The following is a 15388-nucleotide window of genomic DNA, read 5'->3' as shown; positions in this document are numbered from 1 at the left end:
CTTCGTCTCGGCCTGAAACGTCGACTGTACCTCTTCCTAGAGATGCTGCCTGGCTTGCTGCGTTCACCAGCAACTTTGATGTGTGAGGCTTGTTTAGATGTTCCTTTGCAAACTTCCGACGATGAATTTTGTGGTGAGGACGCAGGAAAGGTTTTCTTCTGATGACTCTTGCACATAGATCATATTTGTGCAGGTGTTGCTGCACAGTAGAAAAGTGCACAAGCTCTCCCGAGTCTGATAAGTCTTCCTGAAGGTCTTTTGCAGTCAAATGGGGGGTTTGATTTGCGTTTCTCGCAATCGTACGAGCAGTTCTCTCGAAAAGTTTTCTTGGTCTTTCAGACTTCAGTTTGGTTTCCACCGTTCCAGTTAAATGCCATTTGTTAATTACATTACGAACTGAGGGAACGGCTACCGGAAAACGCTTTACTCTACTTACAGCTTTCACCTGCTTTGTGGGCATCACTCATTTTAATTTTCTGAGTGCCAGGCAGCTGCTTAGAGGAGTCTATGGCTGCTGATTGGTGGAGCAAGGTTTGAGGAGTCAGTGTTTTTATAAAACTTTGCAACTTGGATCACCTGGCCTTCCATAACGATGACTGTGAACAAGCCATAGCCCTAAAAAGCTATTTAAGGCCTGAGACCTTGCTAAAAGTCATCTGAGAACGCAAATCTCTTAGGGTGCCCAAACGTTTGCATAGTGCTCCTTTCTTTTTGTCCCACTCTAAAATTGTACAAACTAAAAGTAATACACTGATCTTGCTTAACATGTTAAAAAAAATCATCTTTAACTTTATGACTTTTGGAGATCAGTTCATCTTCTCCTCACTTAACTATTCGAGTAACACAAATTTTGACCAGGGGTGCACAAACTTTTGCAGGCCACTGTATATATCCATGATTTGTATTGCGAATTAATTGTTTCGTGGGCAGGATGGAGAAGTGGCTTGCCCACAGAAGGCAAAGGGTGTTTCTAGATGGGTTCCTATTCTGCATGGAGGTCGGTGACCAGTGGTCTTCCGCACCAATCCGTTCTGGGATATTGATGAAGATTTGGTGATGACACAATGGTGGGAGGTGGGCGAGTGCTGTTGGGGATGTTATGGAAGGTTGTCAAAGGTTACAGCAAAACATCGATAGGATGTAAAATTGGGCAGAGAAATGGCAGATAGATTACAACCAGACAAGCTTGAAGTGGCCCGTTTTGGGAGGCCAAGTTTGAAGTCAGGACACAGTATTATTTGGTAAAAAAAAAACAAAAACAAAAAAAAATACTACTGGCAGTGCAGTGGACACGAGAGATCTTGAGGACGGTGTCCATAGTCCACTCAAAAGAAGATTGACAGTGTTCATAAGAAGGCGCATTGTGTGTTGGCATTCATCAACCGGAAGTTCTGGAGCGGAGAGGTAATGTTTCAGTTATATAACACATTGGTCAGGCCGCATTTGCAGTACTGTGTTCAGTTCACTACAGGAAGGAAGTGGATACTACACAAAGAGTACAGAGGAGGTTTAGAATGATGTTGCGTGGATTGGGGAGCGCGCCTTATGAAAATAGGTTAAGCGAACTTGGCCTTTTATCCTTGGAGCGACGGCAGATGAGAGGTGACCTGATAGAGGTGTACAAGATGGTGGTAAGTATTCATCGTACGGATAGCGGGAAGCTTTTTTCCCACGGTTGCAATGGCTAACACCAGGGACATAGTTTTCAGGTGCTTGAAAGTAGGTATAGAGGAGATCTCCGGGGTAATTATTTCACACAGATTGAGGTGGGTGCGTGGAATGTACTGACAGCAAGGGCGATGGAAGCGGATGCAATAGTTTTTTTTTAAGAGCCACTTAGATAGGTACATGGAACATAGATAAACAGAGGGCTATGCGGTAGGGACCTTATAGGCAGTTTCTAGATTAGAATGCATAACATTGTGGGCCGAAGGGTCTGTAATGTGCTGTAGATTCTAGGTTCTATTTTTATCTCTCCAACAACATTTGCTTTCCAATAACTGCTGTCGCCTCTCTCTTACTCTTTAAATATCTGAACAAACATTTGATATCACGTTTGATATTATTGGCTTGCTTGTCTTCATATTTTTTTCTCCCTCTTAAGGAATTTAAACTATGCCTATCCCCTGACTTCACAATAACATTTGGTTGATTATACTTTTACCTCTCTTTTAATTTTATGTTGGCTTTGACTTCCCTTGTCAGCCACGGTTGCACCATCCTGACTTTAGAAAGTTTCCTCTTCTTAGGGATGTTGCGCAAACCGATTTTTTTCCCAGAAAAGAAAAAAAAACCGGCTTCTCTACCGTCAGCCCGGCCTCTGTCCCTTTGCAATCAATTTTGACCAGCTTATCTGTCATGCCTAAGTTATTATCCCTTTTCCACCTTGAAACTAATACGTCCGACTTTAGCTTCTCCGCTGTTAAATTGCAGGGTGAATTCTGTCATATGATGATCACAGGTTCTTCAGGTTTCATTTAAGCTCCCTGACAACATCCGCTTAATTACAAAAAAGAAAATGCAGAATTGCTAATCCTACGAATAACTTTGTGCGTAATGTCTCTGAATCTTCGTAGGAACATCCGATTCTACCATATCCGCTGTCACCTCGATCTAGATAACAACCATTTTCTGTCTAAATATTGTACCCCTCATACTTTCTTTCAAAGTCCATCCTGTCATCTTAAACCTATGCCCACACATTTTAATATAGCGTATACATAGTTATACCTGCATAAATATTTCACTAAATATCTGATATATGGTTATCATGAACTCATGGTTCTTTTAAACTGCTTCATTTCAGCTTGGGCCCGAAATGTCGACTGTTTGTACATTTCCCTAGATGCTGTCTGGCCTGCTGTTTTCCTCCGGTATTTCGTGTTGTGGTATGAATTTACCCCAATATATTGATCCATCTTAAGAAACTGCGTAATGACCTACTCCACTCAGACATGACAATGACAGTGTTATTTTCCAAACCACCAAGAACTCGTGAATAACTGGTGTAGATGCACCAAAATCTCTTTTCAAAAAGACGCGAATAAATTAGTACCATGGTTAGTCTCGATCTTGAGCACGCCCTGTGTGAAGATAACTTCATATCTCAATTATGAATCCAGACTTTATACTATTGAGCAAGTCAGTGCTATTATGCTGAGTTCGCCCTGTGCAAAGATAACTTCGTATCACAATCGTAAAAAGAGACTTTAACCTAATGAGACAAGCAGCTACAGTTCTGATCCCAAGGTCAGGCGCAGTTTAAGCGGTGGTAACCATGCAATTATTTATTGATATTATAGCAGCAATGACTATTTCTTTTTTTTTTTGTTTGGGCCTTCGTGTCCTAGGTTTCATTTAATTGTTTATATTTGAACAATGTGTTCCCATCCCCCCCCCCCCCCCCCCCTCCGCACAGAGCAGCCTAGGACAGCGAGGGCCAGGATACCTTTGGAAAAATCGAAACCATGAAGGACACTTTGAGCAAACTGGGTGGATACTCCAACCTTTGGAATAATGAATATCTTTGAGATCTGTTATTGTTTTTTTTTTGTTTCAGAAGGTAGCTGCACGCATTCAGCAAGCAGCTGTGTTTAAATTGCAATCGTATAGTTCTTAAAGCAAACAAGAACAGCTTTTCACTTATGGGAGACATTGAAACTTTGCCACGTCGAAAGTCTCACAGTTCTACCTCATGTAAGAGAAAAACGATGTTTTTATTTTTAGTTGAATACTCGTTTAACAGAAGTAGCGAAAATCGTCGCGGCAATAGACGGAAGTGAATACATTCGTGTCGATTGTCTTTCTCCCGATCCGTGTTTTCTCTTTTTGATTTAACATATATTTTAACAAAACAAGTTTGAAATATCCACTGAGAAGGTAAGTGCTTAATCCATCGTGTCTTTAGTCTGTTGGACCTTATGTCATCATAGTATGTTGATAGGAGAACAGCTAGCTCTGTAAATGTTAGAGATTGGTCCAACACGAACTGTTTTCTCTGGAAAGGCGGAGACTGAGTGCAGACTTTATAGAAGTTTCTAAAATCATGAGAGGCATCCGGTATCTTTCGCACAGAGTCAAAATATTTAATACCACGGGACATGCGTTGAAGATGGCACGCTGTGGCTTCAATGGGGATGTGCGGGGCCGGCCTTTCTTTCACACCGATGTTAGGTATCGGGCAGACACTGTCATGCACGGAAAGGCAATTAAGGGGTTCCACATGGGCAGTTGAATAGGCATATAATGGAGAGTCCTCATTCTCAAACTCCACACCAGTTTCTCTGTAGTCGATACACTTTATCCTATATTCTCTTATCGTTTTACATTATACCACATCACTGCACTGCCCCATCATTTAATCTATATGACCGGTGTGCAAGATAGGCTTTTCACTCGACTTAAGTATATGTGGCGATAACAAATCAGTACATTTCCATGTAATTGACATTTTTAGGCAGATGTCAACTGTTTAGTATTTCAGTAATTTTAACTCTCGAAAGCAGTCCTTCATTTCCTAAATCATCGTTGATCTGCTTGAAAGCTGAAATTACCAATCCCCCTAGGAACCTCTAAATGTTTCACTCACCACACCCCGGTATGCTGAATCTGCTTATCACTGCTTTAATACCGTACAAAGCTTCGGAATCCATTGACCATGCCTTATTTAAACGCCCCGAGAGGCAAAAACTGCTCTGCGGCATTTTACTTCAGTAGGCAACTCCCCTATTCATGCAAAAGCGGAATAGCATTTCCATAGCCCATTCAAGCACTCAAAGGTACCCCTAGTATAAATCACATCCCTGTTATTTAACTACAGCGTGTACCACCTTATTATTAAACTAAACCATTTATGTATCCTATTACCCGGAACCAATCTCAGCATCAATCATTCCCAAAAAATCAATATCTGGCAAATCAAAATGTCTTCAAAACTTTCCCATTTCTTGGTGATGTATGAAGATTACGGTATTACGATCAGGTTGTTGGTTGCTTTGCAACCGTACAGGATATATCTCCTGTCCTCTGATTCTATGCAACGAATGATAATTCCCGGAATACTGTATACCCTGTTAACTGTTTTTAGCCGACCCTCCGGTCTCACTGATTTATCATTAAAATACACCATTCATTTTCCGCATTAGTGAAGAGGATATCACTGTGCTCTATTTAGTAGAGTTCCGAAGACAAGGGAACACAAACCATTCCTAATAGATGGATCAGAAGTGGGGAGAATAAGTACTGTGCAGTTCTTGAGAGTTAAAATCTCGGAAGACGTAACTTGGAGGCAACGTATTGATGCAGTTAGAAAGAAGACAACACAGCGGCTATATTTCATTCAGAGTTATAGTAGATTTGGTTTGTCAAATAAAATACACTGCCGACTCTATAAATGCGCCATCGAGAGCATTCCGACGGGCTGCATCGCCGTCTGGTATCGGGGAGGAGGGATACGGCAGAAAATAAAAATAAGTTGCTGAAATTGTGAGATTAGTCAACTCAATTATGGGTTTTTACCTTCCGTATGATCCAAGACTTCTACAAGGAACGATGCCTCAGGAAGGCTACGTCCGTCATTACGCACACCCACCACACGGGACATGGCCTCTTCTCGTTGTTATCGCAGGCAAGGCGGTACAGAAAGCTGAATGCACAGATTTAGCGATTCAGGAGAAGTTCCCTACACCCACCCCCCTCACTGCCGTGTGATTTCTAATTGGGTATTGAACAGATGAACAGGACTTCACTATTTTTAAATGTTCTTTCGTTTCCACTACTCATTTTGAGTAACATAGAAAACCTACAGCACAATGCAGGGAATATATCCTTACCTTGGAAATTACTAGGGCTACCATAGCCCTCTATTTCTCTGAGCTTCATGTACCTATCCAAAAGTCACTCAAGAGACCCTATCGTATCCGCCTCCACCACCGCTGCCGGCACCCCATTCCACGCACTCAGAATGCTCTGCGAAAAAAAAAACTTACCCCTGATATCTCGTATGCACCTACTCCCAAGCATTTTAAGCTTATGCCCTCTAGTGGCCGCCGTTTCAGCCCTGGGAAGAAGCCTCTGACTATCCACACGATCAATGCCCCCTATCATCTAATACACTTCTATTAGGTCAGCACTCATCCGCCGTCTCTCGAAGGAGAAAAGGCCGAGTTCGCTCAACCTGTTTTCATCAGGCATGTTCCCCAATTCAGGCAACGTGCTTGTAAATCTCTTTTGCACAGTTTCTATGGTTTCCAAATCCCTTCTGCAGTGAGGCGACCAGAACTGAGCACAGTACTCCAAGTGGGGTCTGAGCACGGTCCTATGTAGCTGCATATATTATTTTCCGGCTCCTAAATTCAGTTCCACGATTGATGAAGTTCAATACAGGCTATGGCTTTCTTAACCACAGAGTCATCCGGCGCAGCGGCTTTGAGTATCCTATGGACTCGGACCCGTAGATCCCTCTGATCCCCTACACTGCCAGGACTCTTGCCATTAATACTATATCCTGCCATGATATTTGATCTGCTAAAATGAACCACTTACACTTACCTGGGTTGAACTCCATCTGCCACTTATCAGCCCAGTTTTGCATCCTATCAATGTCCCGCTGTAAACTCTGTCAGCCCTCCACACAATCCACAACATCCCCATTTGTTTGTGTCATCAGCGAACCTACTAACCCATCCCTCCACTTCCTCAGCCAGGGCATTTATAAAATTCACGAAGAGTAAGGGTCCCAGAACAGATCCGTCAGGCACACCACTGGTCACCGAACTCCATGCAGAAAATGATCCGTCTGTAACCTTCTGTGGGGAAGGCAGTTCTGGATCCACAAAGCAATGTCACCTTGTATCCCATGCCTCCTTACTTTCTCAATAAGCCTTGCATGGGGTACCTAATCAAATGTTTTGGGAAATCCATATACAGTATATCTATTGCTCTTCCTTCATCAATGTGTTTAGTCACATCCTCAAAAAATTCAGTGACGCTAATAAGACACGACGTGCCCTTGACAAAGCCATGCTGACTATTCCTGAGCATATTATATCTCTCCAAATGTTCAGAAATACCGCCTCTCAGTATCTCCTCCATTTCAGTTAAGCATTATGTACATAGTTACTGTAATTTCGGTTTTCCTCTATATTTATTTATCATGTATTTCATTGTACTGATACTTAACCTGATTTTTATTCTAATATATGGATTGGTAAACCTTGTCAAGTCTAGGACAGCACCAAGCACCCTAAGGTGGAATTGATAGCAAAAGGGCTAAAACGAGTCCTGGAATTACGACCAAGAAGAATCACCTCTGCAGCGTAAGTAACCTTGCTATCAAACAGCAACTTAACTATCCTTTGATCACACTTATAAACAGGATGAGGAAATTAAGTATTAGAAATGATAGATCGCGAACTTAGCTGTCCTGAGTGAAAGGGTAGCGAGGGGACGCGGAGAAGCTTTCAACGTGTTGATACAGTGAACTTAGTCAGGTCAAGAGTATTGAAATGTCCATGGGCGGAATTAGGACATTCGGGTTAATACATATCTGGTCATTCACTTCAGTGGATAGAATATGAAGAATGTATTGGTAATGTGGCAAATGAAAAGAGATCTCAATGTCCTTGTACACCGGATTGTGAAGCTAAGCACATGACTGCGAGACACTGGAAAGAAATGTTGTGTTTCCTTTCACAGTGATTACATTCATGTTTATTGTAGTTATAAAGGCCGCAGACAGAGTAGTGAATCAGGCAGTGATATCCTTATCTTTGAAAGGTTGCTCTTACTGTGGAGTGAGGTCAACCAAGGATCATCATAATTAGCATTATTGACATCACAAAACAGAATTATAAAGAGAGACAGCGGATTTTAGAGAAACCTTTCAGAAATGCGAATCTGACCAGATAAATCAGAGAGGTTAGGGACATTCCCTATGTCGGAACCAAAGATACAGTTTGACATTATCTGGTATCCTGGCATTGTGCATTGTTCATCGCCTGTAAGTGTGCGTACAGTCGTGGGGGCTGGGGGTGGTTGCTAATGAAAATATACTGGGGACGTTCAAAAATCTCAAACTTCAAGATTGGTGCAAATGATCGGGCTAATCATCAAACAGGTAGCAAGCATCTTAGCTGTAACCTCCTCCCTCTATCGCCTGTCAGTCAACCCTACAGCCTTCCCAAATGACCCAGAGTTTCTCTGCTCCAGATGAAATTCCCTAACATCTGGATGTATCTCTTGCAGTTGTAGTCGTCAGGGAGACTGAAGGTCTCCCTGTCTTCCGATGTCCTGCCACAGGAGCATTCCACGATGCTGCTTGTCTGTCCCATTCCTCTAACTGTGCAATATCAATAAAGAGAAAGAAAGTAAGGTACCTGACGTTTGCTGCAACTTCTGCATCTCCTCGCACAAACATCTTTGAGTCAGCGTTCAACCGCCACACTCAACCACTCTGCACGGCAAGAGTGGCAGCTGCCTTTAAATCGAGCTTGTTTTTATTGGGCATTGGCAAATGCAGATTTACCCCGGCTTCTCCGCCATGCAGAATGTCCCGATTAGACACGTTCTAACATCAGAAAATGTGAGGAAGCTGATACTGAGTGTGATTTCTGAATTTTCTTTCAGCTGCGCACTCATGATACCATCATCTAGTCTGGCAACGATTTCCAGATCTAAAATAGTCTCTGTGGAAACCATGGCTTCCTTTATTCAGAACCTTCCCCTCGTGAAAAAAGCTATGTTTTTAGTTTGCTATCCAAACAATACAGTTTACCTAATCTACGTCTCCCATTATGGGATTCTGTGAGGTCTCCGCTTAGCCCGTTGCGCTCAGCGGGAACGAAAACCAGTCTGCGCACTCTCTGCGTCTAGCGACAATTCGCCAATGCAAGCGATAGCCTACTGAATTCAGTTTATACTTTGTCCTGCGCAAGAGCATCACTCGTGCGATGCGCCGATCGAAAACAGTCTTTAATTGAAAGTATGATAAAACGATTATGCAGATTATTGTATTTGATTCTCATGAATTAAGATTTTATAACTTTAGTCATTTTTTGGTGTTCCACTCGTTGACAAGAACAGTTTTGGGATAGAACTCTCATGGCAATATTTTTCTCTTTTCAGATTTTGATTATGTTGAATATGATTTAAGATTCCTCACGAACTGAAACCTGTCCTTGTAGCTTATCCATCTCCCAAACACTCCCTGTCACGCGACGGATTATCCTCTTGTTTCATTTATAATGGGCAACAAAGATTTTGCTTCCTGAAAGCTTTTGGGCGCGTCTAATGGATTTTCGGCTGCTGATCACGAAAATCACCATGAAACTTCCGTATCTCGCAACATGTCCCGTATTTGTTATTTCAATTCATAACTGATTAGAATTAAAATGATTCCTAAATGTGAGGTGGAATTTCTGTTTTGTCCAGATATGCACAGCATCGTTTGGGTTGCCATCATAACCCAAAGCAAATGCATATTTTTTATTGATTCTTCAGTGTTAAGCCTGAAACTGTGCTGCTCAGAACAGTAATACCCGCCTTTCATAACCAAACGGCTGTGCAGTATTATGAAAGAAAACTATCCATTTTGGAAGTCCTCTGGAAGGACATGCAGCAAAAAAGCTACAACCGAAACATCTCTGGTGCTCCTAAAGTAATAGCGTACCTGCTGAGACCACAGATCGGATACATCGCACGTTGTTGTGTGATTTGCGAATAGGACAGCGTGCAGATGAACCTGATTGCATTAAAAAAGATTGGCCACTCCGTAAGCAGTGCACCGTGCTGCAATGAAATTCTGTGTTTGCTTTCACAGTGATTAGAGAGAAGCACACACGGTTACGAGGAGAAGGCACAAACTACTTACAGTAAGCAAAAGAGGTGGGGGCTTGGCACTGTTGATCAGAGATAGGGTCACGGCTGCAGAAAAGGTGGACGCCATGCAGGGATTGTCTACGGAGTCGCTGTGGGTGGGGATTAGGAACAGGAAGTGGTCAATGATTTTCTGTGTGTTTTTATAGGCCGGACTACAGTAACAGGGATATCCAGGAGCAAATAGGGAAACAGATCCTGAAAAGCTGTATTAATAACACAGTTGTCGTGATGGGAGATTTTATTTTCCCAAATATCGATTGGTATTTCGCTACAGCAAGGGGTTTAGATGGGGTGGAGTATGTTAGGTGTGTTCAGGAATGTGTTTTGACACAATATGTCGATAAGCCTACAAGAGGAGAGGCTGTACTTTATCTGGTATTGGGAAATGAACGTAGTCAGGTATCACATCTCTCAGCGGGAGAGCATTTTGTAGATAGCTATCATAATTCTCTCTCCTTTATGATACCATTGGAGAGAGGAAGGAACAGACAAGTTAGAAAAGCGTTTAATTGGAGTAAGGGGAATTATGAGGCTATCAGGTAGGAAATTGGATGCATAAATTGGAAACAGATGTTCTCAGGGAAAAGTACGGAAGAAATGTGGCAAATGTTCAGGTGATAATTGTGTGGAGTTCTGCACAGGTACGTTCCAATGAGACAGGGAAGTTATGATCGGGTACAGGAACCGTGGTGTACAAAGGATGTAATAAATCTAGTCAGGAAGAAAAGAAAAGCGTCCAAAATGTTCAGAGAGCTAGGTAATGTTAGAGATCTAGCATATTATGAGGCCAATAGGAAGGAGCTTAAGAAGGAAAATAGGAGAGCCAGAAGCGGTCAGGAGAACGTCTTGGCGGGCAGGATTAAGGAAACCCCAAGGGAATTCTACAAATATGTGAAGAGCAAGAGGATGAGATGTGAATAAATAGGACCTATCAAGTGTGACAGTGGGGAAATACGTATGGAACTGCAGGAAATAGCAGAGGTACTTAATGAATACTTGACTTCAGTATTCACTATGGAAAAAGATCTTGGTGATTGTAGTGATGACCTGCAGCAGACTGAAAAACTTGAGCATGTAGATTTTAAGAAAAAGGATGCGTTGGAGCTTTTGGAAAGCATCAAGTTCGATAAGTCGCCGCGACCGGATGAAATGTCCCACAGGCTACTGTGGAAGGCGAGGGAGGAGATTGCTGAGATACTGGCGATTATCTTTGCATTACAATGGGGACGGGGGAGCTTCCGGTGGATTGGAGGGTTGCAGATGATGTTTTCTTATTCAAGAAAGGGAGTATAGATAGCCCTGGAAATTATAGACCAGTGAGTCTTACATCAGTGGTTGGTAAGTTGATGGGGAAACTCCTGAGAGGCAGGATTTATGAACATTTCAAAAGGTACGATAATGAATAGTTAGCATGGCTTTGTCAATAGCACGTTGTGCCTTATGAGTCTGACTGAGTTTTTTTGAAGATATGACTAAACACATTGATGAAAGAAGAGCAGTAGATGTGCTGTATATGGATTTCAGCAAGGCATTTGATAAGGCACCCCACCCCACGCAAGGCTTATTGAGAAAGTAAGGAGGCATGGGATCCAAGGGGACATTGCTTTGTGGATCCAGAACTGGCTTGCCCACAAAGGCCAAAGTGTGTTTGTAGACGGGTCATATTCTGCCTGGAGGTCTGTCACCAGTGGAGTGCTTCAGGGATCTGTTCTGGGACACGTACATTTCGTGATGTTTGTAAATTAACTCGATGAGGAAGTGGAGGGATAGGTTAACAAGCTTGTTGATGATACAAATGTTGGAGGCTTTGTAGATAGTTTGGAGGGCTGTCAGTGGTTACAGCGAGACATTGATCGGATGCAATACTGTGCTCAGAAGTGGCAGATGGAGTTCAACCGAGATACATGTGAAGTGGCTCGTTTTGGTAGGTCCAATCTGATAGTAGAATATAGTATTAATGTTAAGACTCCTGGCAATGTGGAGGATCAGAGGGAACATGGGGTCCGAGCCCATAGGACATTCAAAGCAGCTGTGCAGGTTGACTCTGTGGTTAAGAAGGCGTACGGTGTATTGGCCTTCTTCTTGCGTGGAATTAAATTTAGGTGCTGAGATGTAATGTTGCAGCTATATGGGACAATGTTCAGATCCCACTTGGAGTACTGTGCTCTGTTCTGATCGCCTCACTACAGGAAGGATGTGGAAGCCATACAAAGGCTGCAGAGGCGATATACAAGGATAATGCTTAGATTGGGGAGCATGCTCAATGAGAATAGGTTGAATGAACTCGGCCTTTTCTCCTTGGAGCGACGGAGGATGAGAAGTGACCTGACAGAGGTGTATAAGTTGATGAGAGACATTGATCGTGTGGATAGTCAGAGGCATTTTTCCAGGGCTGAAATTATTGCCACATGAGGACACGGGTTTAAGGTGCTGGGAAGTAGGTACAGAGGAGATGTCAGGGATGAGTTTTTTTTTTACTCAGAGTGTGGTGAGTGGGTGGAATGGGCTGCCGGCAATGGTGGTGGAGGCGGATACTTTCGGGTCTTTTAAGAGACGTCTGGATAGGTACATGGAGCTTAGAAAAGTAGAAGGCTATAGGTAAACATAGCAATTTATAAGGTAGGGACATGCTCAGCACAACTTTGTGGGCCGAAGGGCCTGTATTCTGCTGCAGGTTTTCTGAGAGGCGGGATTTGAACCCGGGTCGCCTGTACTGTAAAGTGTTGTGCTTAACACTATGCCGAGCCTTCCGATCGCTTATCGTGCTGACGTTTCATGCCACAGGTCTGAGTATGTCAATCTGGGAAGGAAGGTAGTTCTGATATGAAGGTGGATTGGTTGAGATAGGGATGATAAACAACGCGTATAGAAACTGAGGGTTATTTGTTGGAAGAACTGGCAAATGCAAAAGCTGCCAATATGAGAATAGGTGCAAACGCTAACTAGCAAGGTTGAGAACGCACGACCGACAAGTTTGTGACCCTTTTACACTGCTTGTTCCCGATATGGGTGGAGAAATGGTAGTTCGTGTGCAGTTTAGCCAAACGTGAGGTGATTCACTTTGCCATATCGAATATAACGGGACAGTATCAATTCAATGGCACGATAGTCAACAGTCTTGATGCATGGAGAGCTCGCGTGGTTCAAGTCCTGAAAGTCACGTAACGGGTTACAAATAAGGCGTAAATAGATAGATATGCAGATACATGATTGACCCCAAAAAAATTACGTGTCACAGTAGTGTTATAGGGGAACAGGGGTTAAACAAATATATGAAGATTACTATTCAGCAGAGAGTGGGAAGCATTTTCCAGAATTGCCAGAAATTTTCGTTGGGTACTTCGTTCTACCACAGCCTCCAGTGTGTCCAGTTTGACTCCTATAACAGAGACCGCCCTTCTAATCAGTTTATAGAACCTGTTGGTATCAGCCATGTTGATGCCATTGCCCCAGAATACCGACATGAAGAGGATTGCACTGGTCGTAGCAGGCTTGTAGAATATGTGAAGGAGAGGCCTGCGTACTCGAAAGACAGAAGTCTACTCAGGAAGTAAAGGTGGCTCTGGCCCTTCTTGTACACACCTCTGTGTTGGTGCTACACTAAAGTCTGTCATACATCTTCACCCCCAGGTACTTGTAGATCCTCACCGCTTTCAAGTTGTCACCGTCGATAGTAAAAGAGAACAGTGTAGGCTTTGTCTTAAGTTCATCGCCATCTCCTTTGTCTTACTGATGTCGAGCTGCAGATTAGTTTACACGATGTGACAAAGTCCTCCATTTAAGCTGCATGCTGTAGTTGTACAAATATATCCAGGTAGATATAAAACTCAGTCCTGCCATTACACAAAAGACTGTCGAAGTTTTGGATGAGGATGCGAATCAGTTTACTGGATGCGAGAGCTGGTACAAGAAGGAGATGCCGAAAAATACTTTGTTTTCTCAATAGCAGAACAAACTGAAGGGACCATGATTAAATGCTTTAAGATGGTGAGAGGCAGAGATGGATTTAACAAAAAGAAGCTTTTTCACAGGTTTGAAATATCCAATACCATCTACAGATATTTCAGCTATGACAAGAAAGCTGAAATGGGAGATGCATCAGTATTTCATGCAGAGTGGTCGATATCTTGAGTACGATGCCCGTAGCGGGGTCGGAGGGAAATACGATAGAGCGTAGGCTCCCCCTTGATCATCATATGATTCTGGGGCATGGCAGTGCAGAGATGGAATGCGATGTTTGCTTGGCATTTAATAATGGTTGATTGGTTCTGCAAATCTTCGTTGGTGAAAGATCCTACTGCTGTGCTGTAATAGAAACATAGAAAACATTCAGCACAACACAGGCCCTTCGGCCCACAAAGCTGTGCCGAACATGTTCCTACCGTAGAACTACCCAGGCTTAACCCATAGCCCTCTATTTTTCTAAACTCCATTTAACCATTGAGAAGTCTCTTAAGACCCCATCGTTTCCGCCTCAACCACCACCGCCGGCAGCCCATTTCACGCACTCACAATTCTCTGTAAAAATCTTACCCCTGACATCTCCTCTGTAACTTCTTCCAAGCACCTTAAAACTATGCCCTCTCGAGCTACCCGTTTCAGCCTTGGGAAAAAGCCTCTGACTATCCACATTATACCTCACATTATCTTGTACACTTCTATAAGGTCAGCTCTCATTCTCCGTCGCACCTTGCAGAAAAGGCGGAGTTCATTCACCCTATTCTCATAGGCATGCTCCTCTATCCAGACAACATCCTTGCAAATCTCCTCTGCACCATGTTTATGGTTTCCACGTCCTTCCTATAGTGAGGCGATCAGCATTGAGCACAGTGCTCCAAGTGGGGTCTGACCAGGATCCTATATAGCTGAAACATTACCTCTAGGCTCTCAAACTCAATCCCACGATTGATGAAGTTCAATGTACCGTATGCTTTCTTAATCACAGAGTTAACCTGAGTAGCAGCTTCGAGTGCCCCATGGACTCGGACTCCAAGTCCCTCTGATTCTCCACACTGCCAAGTGTCTTACCATGAATGCCATATTCTGCCATCATATCTGACCAAACTCACACTTATCTGGGTTGACCTCCATCTGCCGTTTCTCATCTCATCAATGTCCTGTTCTAACCTCTGACAGTCCTCCACACTATCCACAACAACCCGAACCTTTCTGCCATCAGCAAATTTACCAATCCATCTCTCCACTTCCTCATCCAAGTCAATTATAAAAATCACAAAGGATAGAGGACGCAGAACAGATCGCTGAGGCACACCACTGGTCACCAGCCTCCATGCGAATATGACCGGTCTGCAAACACGGTTTGCGTTTTGTGGGCAAACCAGTTCTGGATGCACAAAACAATGTCCCCTTGGATCCCATGCCTCCTTACTTGCTCAATAAGCCTTGAATTGGGTACCTCATGAAATACCTTACAAAAATCCATACGCACTACATCTTCGGCTCTTCCTACGTCAACGTGCTTAATCACAACATCAAGAAATTCAGTCTGGCT

At 43.1% G+C, this 15388-nt stretch overlaps 1 long non-coding RNA gene across 2 annotated transcripts; it reads left to right on the top strand.

Annotated features, from left to right (window-relative positions):
• The first annotated feature begins 3593 nt into the window (after window positions 1–3593).
• LOC140207203 (uncharacterized) lies at window positions 3594–9371 on the top strand. Of its 2 annotated transcripts, none has more exons than XR_011888529.1 (3): window positions 3594–3696; window positions 7228–7316; window positions 9124–9371. It is a non-coding gene; the product is annotated as an uncharacterized lncRNA (long non-coding RNA). The 2 variants fall into 2 exon arrangements; XR_011888530.1 differs by having other exon boundaries at window positions 7223–7316.
• The last annotated feature ends 6017 nt before the right edge of the window (window positions 9372–15388 follow it).

The sequence above is a fragment of the Mobula birostris genome, chromosome 13, assembly GCF_030028105.1.
Source record: "Mobula birostris isolate sMobBir1 chromosome 13, sMobBir1.hap1, whole genome shotgun sequence".
In the NCBI taxonomy this organism is placed as follows: domain Eukaryota; kingdom Metazoa; phylum Chordata; class Chondrichthyes; order Myliobatiformes; family Myliobatidae; genus Mobula; species Mobula birostris.
Note: the sequence above shows the minus strand (reverse complement) of the source record. Positions and strands in the feature narration are given on the sequence as shown.